The sequence below is a fragment of the Bos javanicus genome, chromosome 26 (assembly GCF_032452875.1).
Source record: "Bos javanicus breed banteng chromosome 26, ARS-OSU_banteng_1.0, whole genome shotgun sequence".
Taxonomy (NCBI): domain Eukaryota; kingdom Metazoa; phylum Chordata; class Mammalia; order Artiodactyla; family Bovidae; genus Bos; species Bos javanicus.
Genome location: NC_083893.1, coordinates 17,351,277 through 17,361,414, shown reverse-complemented (window position 1 = coordinate 17,361,414; position 10,138 = coordinate 17,351,277). Strand labels below are relative to the sequence as shown.

Sequence of the window (10,138 nt, the reverse complement as noted above, 5' to 3'; positions counted from 1 at the left end):
ATAACAATCACTTTGCTGTACAGTAGAAATAATATTGTAAAACTATTTCAATAAAATAAATTAAAAAAAATAAAAATTTTCATAACTTTTTCTATCCATCTCTTATTTTGGTTCCTGTTTACATGTCACCTTTACACTATTTCACTGCTACGCTTCTGCTACCCAAGCCTAGGGCTAGTGATAGTGGATAAGCTAGAGAAAGCTGACCCCTGTGGCTTTATCAGAAATTTCACGGAACTATCCATAGAGCCTATGTACTTATCTGTTTGTTCTAGGTGGAGAAGGAAGTAGTAAGGGAAATGGTTTATAAAAAAACCACATATGTGGCACTCAGATCGGTACTCTGAATTCTCCTGCCTCAAGAGAATATGTTTAGAACAAGATAAATGATGAAAGATTCCAGTGACAGACATCCACAGTGAAAACTTTCGCACTGTCATCAAGGTTATTAAATATTGTCTAAGTCATCCATGTCTTCATATTCACACAGTCTGTAGGTAACAACTAATCTTTAAGCATGGCTGGGAATCCTTCCACAAACTGGGAACTAGTATGTAGCTGTGAATGGGTTCTTAGTCGCTCAGTTGTGGACTGTAGCCTGCCAGGCTCCTCTGTCCCTGGGATTCTCCAGGCAAAAGTACTGGAGTGGGTTGCCATTCCCTTCTTCAAGGGATCTTCCCAACCTAGGGATTAAACCTGGGTCTCCTGCATTGCAGGCAGAGTCTTTACCATCTGAGCTACTAGGGAAGCCCCAAAGCCCTGTAGCAGAAGGGACTGCCACCAACTGTAGTACAATATTATTTCTCATAAATTGTGGTTAAATCTTAATCACATTTATTTAGATGCTTGATATCTTTAATGTTTTTTCCCAAATCAGTCAGTTCCATCAAAATCCATAAGGAAGCATTTTAAAGCTGCTGATGTATTAGTCAAAGTAGGTTTGTTTGTTTTCTTGCAGTGTCTTAACAGAACAAAGGATTATTGCTTTCTCATGTCTCAGTCCAATGTGGGTTAAGAGAGAGAGGAGTGTTCCATGCAGACACTTAGGGATCTAGGTTTCCTATAACTAGGCTCTCCACTTCCCCCAGGGGGCTCAGAGTCCACCAAATTCTCCACATTTGGACTTCAGAAAAAGAAAACTAGGAAAAATAAAGAAGCCAACACCTATTCTTAATCATCACAATCTAAAAATAATGCACATTACTTCTTTCCAATTCCACTGGTAATTTATAAATCCATCTAGAAACAAGGCATGTTGGGAAATATAGTCTGGTTGTGTGCCCAGGAGGAACAGAAGAAAATGGATATTGGTAGTTGATATTTACTTCCAAAATAGTTGACATTAAACAGCTTATTGTATTTTTCAGATGCTTATTTCTAAAAGTTACTTCTTATTAGCATGAATAATAAAACTGCTTCAGCAGATTCCCATTATATATCAGTTGAAGGTCTCTTGGTTGCAAATATCAGAAATCCAAAGTAAACAAGTAAATGAAAAGAAGGATTTATTTGCTCACATAAGCAAATCTCAGATGGTAGAGGCATAGAGCCAACCTTAGGGACAACCAGAATAACAATAGGGTTTTCTCTTTGTTGCTAATCTCTACTTTTCTCTTAGGCTTTTTTCTTTAAAACTGTACATCCATGTGTTGGGAGACACATACTCAGATTCAAATATCTCTATAACCAGTTCTAGTTCTAGAAGTGGCTCTAATGGACTACAATGAGTACAGGAGTCATTCACAATATTCAGTGTGATTCTCTTAACCTTGAGCTTGGGCTCACCAGGTGTTGTGCTCATATGAGCAGAATTGAAAATGTGCTACTTTGGTACTAAGTAACTTACCAGTTCATTCATCTCTCTCTACTGCTATCATGGTAAAGACAATGATTCTATGAATACTTAAAACAGATTAAAAGTCTAGCAGAAGAGTGAAGCTATAGAAGATCTACAATCTTGGTTGCATTTGGCACCCTCTCAATGGCAATGAAGCAAAATAGGGCTTTTTATTATAAGATTAAAAGAGGTACTTTAAATACTTAGCACATTACTATACTAGAATGCTTTAGAAAAGGTTTCACAGAGTCAAAATCTATCCCTCATAACAGAGACTGTTAGCAGTTCCCCAATATATTCATTCCCCTCCATTTCTAGAGCAGGAGTTGGCAAATCTTTATGAAAGGACCAGATATTGAATATTTTAGGCTTGCTATATGGTCAGAGGACTCTTTGGACCTCTGTCACAACTACTCTCAACTCTGCTATTGTAGCACAAAATCAGCCCTAGACAACACCAAAAGCAGAAGCAACAAAAGGAAAAAAAGATAAACTGATCAGCATCAAAATTACAAATATTTGTAACTCAAAGGGCACCAAAAAGTTAAAAAAAAAAAAGTCAGCAGACTGGAAAAAAAGATCTGAAAATTATATTTCTGATAAGGCATTTATATCTATAATATATAAAGAACTATTACAATCCAATATCAAAAATACAAATAATCTAAGTGAAAAATGGAGAAAGGATCTGTATAGACTTTTCTCCAAAGCAAACATGCAAATGGCCAATAAGCTCATGAGAAAGAAGATGCTTAATATCTTTAGTTACTATAGAAATGCAAACCAAAGCCACAGTAAGATATCATTTCATAACCACTAGGTTGACTATAATTTTTAAAAGATAATAAGCATGACAAGGCTGTGGAAAAATCAAAACCTTTACACACTGCTGATGGGAATGTAAAGCAGTATAGCCACTTTGGAAAATAATCTAGCCATTCCTCAAATGGCATACTAGTCAGTAATTTCACTCCTGCTGTTGCTGCTGCTGCTAAGTCGCTTCAGTCGTGTCCGACTCTGTGCGACCCCAGAGATGCAGCCCACCAGGCTCCCCGTCCCTGGGATTCTCCAGGCAAGAACACTGGAGTGGGTTGCCATTTCCTTCTCCAATGCACGAAAGTGAAAAGTGAAGGTGAAGTAGTAAGAGATAGATATAGTAAGAGAACTGAAAACATACATCAACACAAAAACTTGTAGATGAATGTTTATAGATAGGTTTATTCACAATAGTCAAAAGATAGAAACAACTCAAATTTCCATCAACTGATGAAAGGATAACTCAGCATATTGATACAATGGAATATTATTTCACCACAAGAAGAAATGAGGCATTAATACATGCTATGACTAGGGTGAACCTTGAAAATATTATTCGAAGTGAAAGAAGCCAGTCACAAAGGACTGCATATTGTATGATTCAGTTTATATGAAAAGTCTAAGATAGACAAATCTATAGAGATAGAAAGTAGATTACTGGTTGCTTAGGTCTTGGAGGAGAAAGGGAGATGGGAGATTCAGGGAGAATAGCGAAAGGGTGTGGGGTTTCTGTTTAAGGTGATGCAAATATTCTAAAGTGGTGCAAGATGCATGGTTCTGTGATTAGACTAGAAGTCACTGAATTGTACATTTTAAATGAGTCAATTGTATGGCATGTGAATTACATTAATAATATGTTTAAAAATCTGTAGCCACAGACGATAGGTAAAATGTGTAGGGCTGTATTCTAATAAAATTGTATTTATAAAAACAAGTGGGACCTCTGTTCTAGAGTGAGAGAATTTTCAATTAAAAAAAAAAAAAGCTATCTCTCCCAGCTTCTCTTGCAAAAGCTTGTATACAACTTTTGGGAATTGTTCTTAAGTAGAAAAGGTGTGCTTTTTGATTTCCTTTGTCCTTCCTATTCACTGGAATGGCCAGAGTTCTAGAAGCCATCTTGGACACTGAAATGACTTTGGAAAATGAAAGCCACACACAGTGGGCCACAAGACAGCAAGAGCCTGGAATCCTCACCCCATGAATCATCATACTAACCCCAACCTGATTTCATCCAGATTTCTTGAAAGAAAAAAAAATGTATGTCATGTTTAAATAACTTTTATTTTAGAGCCTTCCATTACTCTGTGCTCACAGCTGTGCCTTGTACCAACTACTAAAACCCTTAAGGAATTAAACAGCCAGACTTCCTGGAGGGGCTCAAGAGAATGTTATGGACATCCAATATCCAATTCTATGAACACAGATGTCCAATTCTCTGCCTCTCATTTTCTCTCTCTCTTTCTCTCTTTTACTCTCTCCCTCCTGTGTAACTTTTGTAAAAAATGTCAAATTTCACAAATACAAGCAGGACCACACAGAACAGGCCCAGGGTTTGCTAAATCCCTGTTTAGTCCAAGTCTTGATCACCATATATACAGTCTGTTGTGAATTTCTCTACAGATCAGGTAGTGTTAGCATTAGCTTGTGACTCACTTTGCTCTATAGGACAGAAGAAAACAGTTCTCTGAGCGGGTCCTGCTTTACCTTGACAAGATTAAAATAATGTCTGAAGAGCTCTTAAAGTGTCAGAAAAGATTTCCAAATATAATGTTGACCTTCATTCACAAAAAGGTACAGATACACTATATAGCGTATCTTCTCCATAAGGGTGTGAGGCATGGAACAGACCTAATATTCTTATGCTCCTCACTAAAAAATGTATCTCTGTGTTATAAAATAAATGTGTCCTCCTAAAATTTATATGTTGAAGCCCCAACCCCCAGTGTTGTCATATTTGGAGATGAGGCCTCTGAGGAAATCACTAAAGTTAAATAAGGTCATAAGCAACTTCCCTGGTGACCCAGTGGCTAAGACTCTGTGTGCCCAATGAGGAGGATGTGATTTCAATCCCTGGTCGGGGAACTAAGATCCCACATACCGCAACCAAAAGTTCACATGCTGTAACTAAAGATTTTGAGAGCTGCAACTAAAAAACCCACTGCAGCCACATCAATTAATCAATAAAAACAAGGTCATAAGAGTGAGACCCTGATCTGATTAGTGTCCTTATATGATGAGACACCAGAGACATCTCTCTCTCCATACATACATACACACACACACACACACACACACACACTCAGGGAAGCCCATATGAAGACACAGCAAGAAGGTGAACATCTACAAGCCAGGAAGAGAATTCTCACCAGAAACACAACAGCCAGAACCCTGATCTTGAACTTCTGGCCTCCTTCTCCAAAACTGAGAAAACTAATTTCTGTGGTTTAAGCCAGCCAAATTGCAGTATTTTGTTACACAGTTCGAGCAGACTACTACACACTCCACAAGGGAGAAGATCCTACTTCAGCGTCATTTTCCGATTATCCTCTGATAAAATCCACTTTAACACCAACATGTTCATAAGCTAGCTTCACATACTCTGGACCTGCTTGATATTTCAACTTGACTCTTACTCTCATGAGCAATTTTTTGGGGTCTTGGAGGCTTCCTGCTAGGGTGCCTTCTGACTATACCTCCTCCTATGACATGTAGAATGACCAATCATCCTGAATTACCTGGGACTGAAGGGTTCCTGGAACTCAAGATTTTTGGTACTAAAACAAGGAGAGTTCTAGGCAAACTTGGACAAGTTGATCACCCTAAATGGGCAATGTATTCTATCTCCCCCCAGTTAACTGCTCCATTTACAGCTCTAGATTTTCTAATAATCCACACTACACAGATTCTCTCTGTTGAAGTCTCATATCCCTTCTACACAGTCCTCTTGAGAGAGTAAAAAAGTCTCCAGGCAAGCTCTCCCTTTCACATGGCCCACATGTAGTGCAAGAGAAACACTCAAACATCATCTGTCCTGATGGGAGGGACTACAACTTCCTTTGCTCCTGTGCCAAAACTTCTAACTGATGCATTTCTCCCACCCTTACAATTTCCCAGATGCAGTCATATACCTCCACACTTCCCAAAAGCAAGGGGACATATACCAAGCTCTCTGAGTAGTGCCGCTGAAGCCTCACTCACCAGACCTGAAGGGGAGAGGGAAAGCATAACAATGGCTCTCTCCTAAACTGCTTGTCATGAAATCCTCTCTTTCAAAATCTTCTTTTAAGCCTGAAACAGGTGAAAAGTTCCAACCACTGAAAAATCAGTTCTTGGATTGTGATGACCAAACACAGGAAGCAAGATTGACCAGAAGCCCTGGAAGCTGAAAGCCCTAGATTCTTGCACTAAGAGCCAAGCTTCTCATGGGCTACTCCAGCCAATGACTGACTGCAGCATAGACAATGAGGCAGGCTCTTTCCTAGGACTCCTCTGACAGTGATTTTGGCTTAAGGATTCTCAACAGCCTTGCTAAATCTTCCTTAGATTGTGTAGAAGTCTAGGATACTTCCACCAATCTTCCTTCCCTCTTTCCTTCACTCAGTTTCAGAGTTCATCACAGTCTGATGGCTCTTCCAGCCTCCCCTTCTTCCAGGCTCCCTCCCCCAATCTCCCTCACAAGTGTTTTCCTCTAATAAAATCTTGCACATTTAATTTCATCATAACAACCATCCCACAGAGGACCCAGACTAATACAAAGATATTTCCTTCAAAAACATGCATCTGGGCAGCACCTCACGTTGGTGTTTCATAGTTATTGCACTATAATGCTACAAGCAAAACTTCCAGTTCAGTATCCATTTAGGCTATTGATCATGAATGAAATAGTATGGTAAGAGGGAGCACCAGGGAAAATGATGGGATTTTACATTTCTTGTTGTTCAACAATGTCCAGTTTTGTTAAAATATATGTTTAATCTGTAGGAGTACAGAGTGATTTTTGGCCAGAGTTAACACGGTAGGTGCTGAATGTGTGAGTGTAGATACTATATATGTGAATCTACCTTTGGGTGGGCAACTGGGCTTGTGCCAGGACTTGGATGAGACGGTTGCTACATGCCACCTTGGAATTCCAAAGTAACCTCAATGCCAATATCAGCTTCTTCTTTTATTCCTCTACCTTTTCTTCTTCCCCTGATTCTTTCTCATTTTTCTCTTCTTTCCACCATCTTTCCTGTTGTGCCACTGCTTTAGAGATCACTAAAAAGCAATATTAGGAAATGGAATTTAGAGAGAGAACAGAGAACGAAGTCTTTTATTTTGCTTAGTCTGAAAAAGATAAATTGCTTAAATCTGTACCCCAAAGAAGGCAGAATAAAAATAGCTTCCTACATTTCTTCTCCAAAATGTTAAATAACCCAAATTCCCTCCCCTCATTTTTCTTTAGAAGAAAAACTTCTGGTTGTAGTATATTTTTATACAAAAGTTCTACGGTGTGTGAAAAACAGCAGTTGTTACTCATTTGCCTCCTTTTTCCTGTGAGGTTTGTTGACCCAAACTGTATTTTACCCCAACAAAACCTCAACACTCTTCCAAGAAAAGAGGATTCCCTCTGTGACTTCCACCAAGGACTGACATTTGTCAAAATGTGACAACATAACTTTGTCTCCATTATAATAACAGGGAATCAAAAAGGTTTTATTATTTGTCTATATTAAGTTTGTATATATTAATAGAAATAATATAGCAGATACGGAAATAAAATATAAAAAAGATGAAATGATTGAATTGCCATTCTTCAAGTATTATCACTGTTAAATTTTATATTATTTGTTAGTGCCTTTTTCTATGCATAATGGTGACCTTAGTGGCTATTCACACTTTGTTATTTGAGGGCTGGTTAATGTAGACATAAGATCAAAGGATTGATTCTCAGTTACAGTCTAAACAAATGGAAACCAGAAGAAATAGTTGATTTGGTGTAAAGTTCAATATAACACTTGTCAGCCCTTTGTCAAGGCCAGAGACTATTCAGTGATGGTGACCTCCAGTTGTTTTAACAGTCTTGAATTTACGAGTACCTGACAGGAGTTAAAATGTTTCCCTGAGGTGAGTAGCCAGTGTGAGTTTCCTCAGTTACCCTGCGCTGTGAGGTCAAGTGTAGGGCCAAGGATACGAGACCAAGCGAAACCCGAGGTCATTGGGAGAGTGATGGTGACCCGAGCATACATTCAGCTTCCTGCCCACAGTAAAATGCACAAGAGCTGTGACTTGGCCCCACTTCAACGGCAACAGGACGCTGAGCTGAGGGTGAATAGCACTTGCAGAAGCGGCTTACCAGGATAACAAGCACCCGGGGTTTGAACTTTTTAAAAGGGAAGCACGAGAGATTTCAAACACAGGTCCTGCAGCCAAACTGATGGAGTTAGACCAGCTTCACTGAATACTAGCTCTATGATCTTAAATCACTTCCCCTCTCTTAGCCTCCTCGTATATAAAATGGAAACGGTAATATTTCTTTCTCCTGGGACTGTTGTTGAAGAAGCCATTAAGTGGTATGGCAATGCTGGTGTTAAGCACAATGCCAGACACGTGACTTGTATTACAGGCAGTAGGTTGTCACCAAGTCCCCAACCTTTCCCGGCCACAAACAGCTTCCACAAACAGCTTCCCTACCGCGCCCGCTCCCGGCAGTCTCTTCACCTCAGCCCCTCTCAGCCGAACGCGATCCCTCCGCGCTCGCGTCAGTTCCGGGGGAATGTGCGTGCGGCTCTTCGAAACACCCGGATGCAGTTATCATGGCTGCCATCAGTGAGGGAATCGCGATGATCAAGTCAAGAGTTGCTCGCAAAGCACTCAGAGTTTGGAACTTCAAGGAAGTCAGTCAAAGGACAAAGGATGAGATCGCTGGGCAGCAGGATGTCCTAAACGGTCCTAGAAACTGCGCCTCTGCGATTCCCATTAACTTGCCGCCAAGTTTTTCTAGCTTCCCAGGTGGTAGTAGTAAAAAATCCCGGCTTCCAAAGCAGATTTAATAAGAGAGCCGGGTTTGATCCCTGGCTGGGGAAGATCCCCTGGAGAAGGGCATGGCAGCCCACTCCAACATTCTTGCCTGGAGAATCCTATGGACAGAGGAGCCTAGCTGGCTATAGTCTGTGGGAATCCCAAGGAGTCCGATGGGACTGAAGCGATTTAGCACGCACGGAAGTTTTTCCTAGAGGGGTCGCTCCTCTTGGCAGGGTGGGGACACGCTTCCTACCCAGCACTTTGTGTGCCGGGATTTTGTTCCGGTAACGCCCTGCTGCCCAGGAGCTGAGTGGGTAGTGCAGTGACTGGCCAGAGAGGAAAGGGCGAGCGGGAGGCTAGAAGAGAGAGAAGTGGGAAGCCCTGGGGACTTATGAGGCGGCCAAGCTGGGTACGCTCCAGAGTGCAGCCCCGAACTGCCGCCCCCTCTGGAGCCTGTTTCCCTAGAGGCCGACATGCTCCTCACCAAGGAGCTCTCAGAATAAACCACAGGATTGTTCTCTGCCGACCCATCTTACTCAACAGTAGACTTTGATCCTCGAAAATATCTAGGACATGTAGAATTTTTTTTTAACATCCCAAATACAAGCAAACTAGTAAGTTTAAGAGGGAAAGATCGCATGATGAGTCACCTGGTGGTTTTCTTTTAACGTTTAAATTTGGATAACATGCTTGTGACATTTTTACCGAAAGCATTCTTTTAAAATGACCGGTATGAGAAAACAGGTTAATATTTAAAGTACTCAGAATTGTTGAAAGTTGCTGCTGCGCAGTTATGATGAAACACGGGACACCAGAATTATACCTCAAGATAAATAGCTTTAATTGCTAAAAGCTTCAGAAAATGCAACAATAATTCCAGGTGGTGTACGTATATTAGAGTTAGTTCTTTCACAGAGTGCCCTATAAGTTTTGTCATCGAGTGAAACAGGAACAGATGTAAGTTGATAAACATGTCCTAGTAGTTAAAATTATTTTTTAATGCTTAATTGTGTATGTATTGGATTCAGAATCTCAGTTGAAACCATTTTTATTTGTTTGAAATATGTAATGAGCTGATAATGTGTAAACACAGAATATTACTATTATTATAGAAACAAAAATACGGAAACTAATGTTTAAAGAAGGTTGGGTGTAATATAAGGTATTACAGTGGGTTTTTTGGTTTTGTTTTTTTTTTTTTTGGAGCAATTTGATACAGATTTTATTCACTTTTCTTTCTTTTTTTTTTTTTTAAGTGAAATCACTCAGTAGTGTCCAACTCTTTGCAACCCCATGGACTGTATGTAGCCTACTGGGCTTCTCTGTCCATAGGATTTTCCGGGCAAAGGTACTGGAGTGGGTTGCCATTTCCTTCTCCAGTTATTCACTTTTCAACAACCAAATCAGTCTTCTGTGTTCATTGCTTGTGAAGCAGTTTTACTGAAGCATCATTCAGGGAAAGAACATTGCCAAATCTTTTAT

General features: G+C 40.0%; 1 long non-coding RNA gene across 1 annotated transcript; it reads right to left on the bottom strand.

The window, feature by feature from the left end:
• Window positions 1-3,035: 3,035 nt before the first annotated feature.
• LOC133239224 (uncharacterized) lies at window positions 3,036-9,453 on the bottom strand. Its single transcript, XR_009733764.1, has 2 exons — window positions 7,989-9,453; window positions 3,036-6,910 (listed from the first exon to the last, which is right to left on the bottom strand). It is a non-coding gene; the product is annotated as an uncharacterized LOC133239224 (long non-coding RNA).
• Between the last annotated feature and the right edge of the window lie 685 nt (window positions 9,454-10,138).